At 41.8% G+C, this 5,718-nt stretch overlaps 1 protein-coding gene and 1 non-coding gene across 2 annotated transcripts in view; both read right to left on the minus strand.

Moving 5' to 3' along the window:
- Positions 1–5,718, minus strand: part of TDRD9 (tudor domain containing 9) — a 123,069-nt gene that overhangs the window by 98,476 nt on the left and 18,875 nt on the right. The window lies entirely within an intron of this gene.
- On the minus strand, positions 3,913–4,017 carry LOC111726131. Its single transcript, XR_002773989.1, has one exon. It is a non-coding gene; the product is annotated as a U6 spliceosomal RNA (small nuclear RNA).

The raw sequence follows: 5,718 nt of genomic DNA on the forward strand, positions 1-5,718 counted from the left end.
AGAGAAAATGCCATACCTCTACTCACGCTAATACATAAAAATGTTCAAAACACTGATAAAAGACAACTCTTATGTACAGCAGCCATCAATTATGTTTTATCAATATCTAATTTAAATGCACTGTTGTCAGAGAAGACTCCGTACAACCCGGACTCCTGACATCTGACTCACTATACATGACGTTCATTCTGTGGGCCAATTTGACTGAGCTAAGGGACACTGGATGACATTATTTCTGGTATGTCTGTGAGGGTATTTCCAGAAGAGATTCACATTTGAAGCAACAGACTGAATAAAGATCTGCCCTCACTAGCATGGGCATTATCAAATCCATCCAAAAAGGATCAGGAAAGAGAATCCTCTCTCTGTGAGCCCAGGCATCTGTCTTCTGGTGCCCTGGAACACTGGAGCTCCTGGTTCTTGGGCCTTCAGTCCAACATCTCCACCCCCAGGTTCTCAGGCCTTGGGCAGGGAGCTGGGCCATCAGCTCCACTGGTTCCCAGGCCTTTAAACTCAAGACTAAATCTCACCACCAGCTTTCCTTGTTCTCCAGCCTGCAGAAGGTATACAATGGGATTTCACAGCCTCCATGATCATGTCAGCCAATTCCAATAAATCTCCTCTTACAGATCCAGATCTATCCTCTTGGTTCTATTTCTCTGGAGAACCCTCGTTAATGCACTTTATTAGAATGCTGTTTGCAATAAAGCCAACCTTTGCCTGATACTAACAGTTGTATCTACATTCTTCTGGTTACTGTTTTCCTGATACATACTTATGAACTCACAAAGCAAGTGAGAACAGACGCAGGAGGCTGGGTGGCTCCACTGGAGTCAGGAAGATGATGGCAGGAGACAGCAGTGCCAGAGAGTATGAGGTGAGCGGGGGTTGCCAGTGGAGGGACAAGGAATAATTACAAAGATCTGGCTTTTGTTCTGAGTAACATGGTTTTGAACAGAGACATAAATAACAATATCTGATTTATTTTTAATAGATTGGCCTTAGCAAGGTTAAACAAAACATGGTATCTGAAAGAAAAATTTGCAACATACAGCAGAAAAATACATTAAGAATTCCCTTAAATTCCAAAGCTTTAAACCAGGGGTCCTCAAACTTTTTAAATAGGGGGCCAGTTCACTGTCCCTCAGACCACTGGAGGGCCAAGCTGCAGGCCTGGGACAGTCACCTGCTAAGCAGGACAGGCAGTGGCGGCAAAAACACCTAGCGGGCCAGATAAATGTCCTCGGCTGGCCGCATGTGGCCCACAGGCCGTAGTTTGAGGACCCCTGCAAACCTTTAAAAGCCAAAGATATAAAAAACAGAAATATGATTTTTAAAATTTTAAAAAGTGAATTCATATTTCAACTCAAATAATTTAAAGAGGGCCAAGCACAGGGGCTCACATCTATAACTCTAGCACTTTGGGAGGTCGAGGAAGGAGGATTACTTCAGGTCAAGAGTTCAAGACCATCCTGAGCAAGAGTGAAACCCTGTCTCTACTAAAAACAGAAAAAAGAGCCATGCATGGTGGCACCTATAGTCCTAGCTGCTTGGGAGACTGAGGCAAGAAAGATCACTTGGGCCCAGGAGTCTGTGGTTGCTGTGAGCTATGACACCATAGCATAGAGCAACAGAGTGAGAGACTCTGCCTCAAAAATAAATAAATGAATGAATAAAATAAAACAAGTATTTTAAAAAGGAAATAATCTTGAGAAAAGCCTTTAATTTCTTTCTTTTTTTAAAACAGAGTCTCAGGCTGTCATAGCAGGTAGAGTGCCATGGCGTCACATCTCACAGCAACCACAAACTCTTGGGCTAAACCGATTCTCTTGCCTCAGCCTCCCAAGTAGCTGGGACTACAGGCACCTGCCACAATTCCTAGTTATTTTTTGGTTGCATTTGTCATTGTTGCTTTGCAGGCCCAGGCCGGGTTCAAACTCGCCACCCTAAGTGTACGTGGCCGGCGCCCTGCCAAATGAGCCGCAGGCACCGCCAAGCCATTTAATTTCATAGTTTCTCCTCAAATATTAACTTCATTTTTTCCAATTTCTTAATGGTGGTAAATATATATAACATAAAACTTACCATCTTAAATATTTTTAAAGTGCACGGTTCAGTGGAATTAAGTACATTCCCACTGCTGTGAAGCAATCACCACCATCCATCCCAGAACCTGTCTGTCTTCCCAAACTCTGTCCCCATAAAATACTAACTCCCCATTCACTACCCTTTGCCCCGTAACCACCCGTCTATTTCTGTGAGTACTCTGTGCTGCGAGTGGAATTACAGCACTGGCCCTCCTGTGACTGGCTTGTCTCACTCAGCAGATTGCTGTTAAGGTTCCTCCATGCTGCAGCAGGTATGCAAAACCCCTTCCTTTTAAAGGCAGAGTGACTGATATTCTACTGTATGGCCGGGCACATTTTGCTCATCTGTTTGTCGGTCAGTGGACGCTCAGGGGTTCTGAGTTGGGGTTCCGTCCCTGCTGGGCTGCTGCTATGGAACTCAATGCCAAATACCTCCGGGAGAAGCTGCAGCAGACCCTGAAGGCAGAGCACAGGGAGGTGGAAGACAACTCTCAACGCCTACACGTGCAGCTTCCAAGTCCTGGCAGTGTGCGAGGGAAGGAAAAGCTGCTGCTTCAGAGACACAGGCTGGTGGGCTGCCCAGAGGAGAGCTCCTGCACATTGTGCTTTTGAGCAGAAAACCCTGATCCCAGAGCAGTGGGCCCATGAGCAACAGCAAGGAGGGACTAGCAGGGGTCCTCAAACTTTTTAAACAGGGGGCCAGCTCACTGTTCCTCAGACCACTGCAGGGCCAGGCTGCAGGCCTGGGATAAGTCAGCTGCTAAGCAGGACAGGCAGCAGCGGCAAAAACACCCGGCAGGCCAGATAAATGTCCTCAGCAGGCCGCATGTGGCCAGTGGACCATAGTTTGAGGAGCGCTGGAGACTACAACCTGCACAGCCATTAAGTTATAAATGAGGGGGAAAAGATGGACACTTAGATTGCTTCTACATTTTGACTACTGTGAATACCATTGCTACAAACCTAGGTGTGCAAAGCTCCTTAAGTCCAGACTTTCAATCCCTTCAGATGTATCTCCAGATGTGGAGCTGCTTGGTCATATGGTGATTCTGTTGAACTTTCTGAGGAAGCACCATACTGTTTTCCACACTGGCTGCACCATTTTACATTCCCACCAGTAGTACACAAGAGTTTCAATTCCTCTACATCTTTGCCAACGTGTATTTCCTGGGGTTTTTTGATGGTAGCCATTCTAATGGGTGTGAGTTAGTACCTCAGTGTGGTTCAGATGTCTATGTCTCTAATGCCTAATGAAGCTGAGCATCTTATCATGTTATTTTTGCACATTTGTATATCTTCTTTGGAGAAGCATCTATTTTACCCTTTGTCCATTTCTAAACAAGGTTGCTGAGTTTTAGTTCTCTATTCTGTGTATTAATCCTTTCTGACATATGATTAGCAAATATTTTCTCCTAATCTTCATGTTGCCTTTTTACTCTGCTGAAAGAGTCCTTTGATGTACAAAATTTTCTGAATTTTCAAGTCCAATTTGTTTTTTCTGTTATCTATGCCTTTAGTGTAACATCCAAAAAAAAAAAAAAAATCACTGCCAAATCCAATGTTGCGAACACTTTGCCCTATGTTTTTCTTCTAAGAGTTTTATAGTTTTAGGTCTTCCATTTAGGTCTCTGATCCACTTTAACTTTTTGTTGTTGTTGTTTAAGACAGAGTTTCACTGTCACCCTCAGTAGAGTACTGTGGCATCACAGCTCACAGCAAACTCAAACTCTTGGGCTTGAGTGATTCTATTGCCTCAGCCTCCAAAGAAGCTGAGACTATAGGCACCTGCTACAACGCCTGGCTATTTTTTTTTTGTAATTGTCATAAAAATATGGAACACTTCACGTTTGCGTGTCATCCTTGCACAGAGGCCATGCTAATTTTCTCTGTATTGTTCCAATTTTAGTATATGTGCTGCTGAAGCAAGCACTTAATTTTTGTATATGATGTGAAGTAAGGGTCCAACCTCATTCTTTTGCCCACAAACATCCAGTTTTCTCAGCACAATTGTTAAAAAGACTGTCCTTTCTCCATTAAATGCTCTTGGCATTCTCACTGGAAAGCACTTGCCCGTATTTGTGAGGGTTAATTTCTGGGCTTTCTATTCTCCTCCACTGTCTACATATCTGTCTTTATGCCAGTTCCATACTATTTTGATTAGTGTACCTTGCAGTAAGGTTTGAAATTAAAAAGTGTGATTCTCTTCCAGCTTCAAGACTATTTTGGCTATTCAGGGTCTTTTGATATTCTCTATGAATTTTAGGATAAATGTTTCTATTTCTGTAAAAACATCACTGGGATTTTAGTAGAGATTGCATCAAATCTGTAGATCACACTGGATGGCATTGACTACTTAGCAATATTAAGTCTTATGACCCATAAACACAGGGTTTGTTTCCATTTATTTATATGTTCTTACTTTCAGCAATGTTTTGCACTTTTCATTGTATGAGTCTTTCGATTCTTTAAATTAATTCCTAAGTATTTTATTCTTTTTGATGCTATTGTAAATTAAACAGTTTCCTGTTCAGGTTGCTCACTGCTAGTGTAAAAAAATGCAACTTATTTCTGAGTGTTGCCTTTGTATCCTGCTACTTTGCTAAATTTACTTATTAGTTCTAACAATTTTTTGTGTAATCTTTAGGGTTTTGATATTTATAAGATCATATCACCTGCAATCACATGATTTTACCTTTTCTTCCTTTTTGTCTTTCCTTATTGCTCTGGCTAGGAGACCTACGACTAGGTTGAATAAAAGCGGTAAAAGCAGTCCCTCCTGGCCTTGGTCCTGATCTTAAAGGAAAAGCTTTCAATTCACCACTGAATATGATGGTAGTTGGGACTTTTCATATGTGGATTTCATTATGTTGGTAGTTTGAGTGTTGGTATCTTCCTAGGCTGGGTGTTTTCATGCGATCAACCTCATGGAAATGTGGTTTTTAATTTAAGAAAAATGAAGCAATAACCCAGAACTTCTAATTCAGTAGCAAATGAACTAAAACAGAAAGATATTAGTCTTGCCACAATGAAAAATCTTCCTCTAACTATAGTGAAATGCTGTTAGGTACAATATGAATTGGCCCTGACAGGAATATAAACTTGGGCCTGGCTCCTCAGCTTGTTATCCAGGATCCTTAATTTTGTCTTTCCAGACATTTTTTTTAATGTGCTTCCTTACAGATTTTTAATTTTATATAGACACACACATGAAAATAGTCCTATTTCACTCTGAGTCTTATAAAAGTTTATCCTATTTAACTAATAACATTTAGCCTAGAAAGCCATGACCAAAAAGAAAATGACCTAATAGTTCAAGCTTTGTCTCCCACACAAAATATCCTAATAAAGTTAAAATTCATTAGAAATAATTCATTTATTCAACTAAAATACCTGATAAATTAAAATCCAATGTTGGAGCAGTGCTTGTGGCTCACTGAGTAGGGCACCAGCCCCATATACTGAGGGTGGCAGGTTCAAACCCAGCCCTAGCCAAACTGCAACAAAAAAATAGCCAAGTGTTGTGGCAGGTGCCTGTGGTCCCAGCTACTCAGAAGGCTGAGACAAGAGAATCACCTAAGCCCAAGAGATGGAGGTTGCTGTGAGCTGTGATGCCACAGCACTCTACCGAGGA

The sequence above is a fragment of the Otolemur garnettii genome, unplaced genomic scaffold (genome assembly GCF_000181295.1).
Source record: "Otolemur garnettii isolate 467f Iridium unplaced genomic scaffold, OtoGar3 scaffold00054, whole genome shotgun sequence".
Taxonomy (NCBI): domain Eukaryota; kingdom Metazoa; phylum Chordata; class Mammalia; order Primates; family Galagidae; genus Otolemur; species Otolemur garnettii.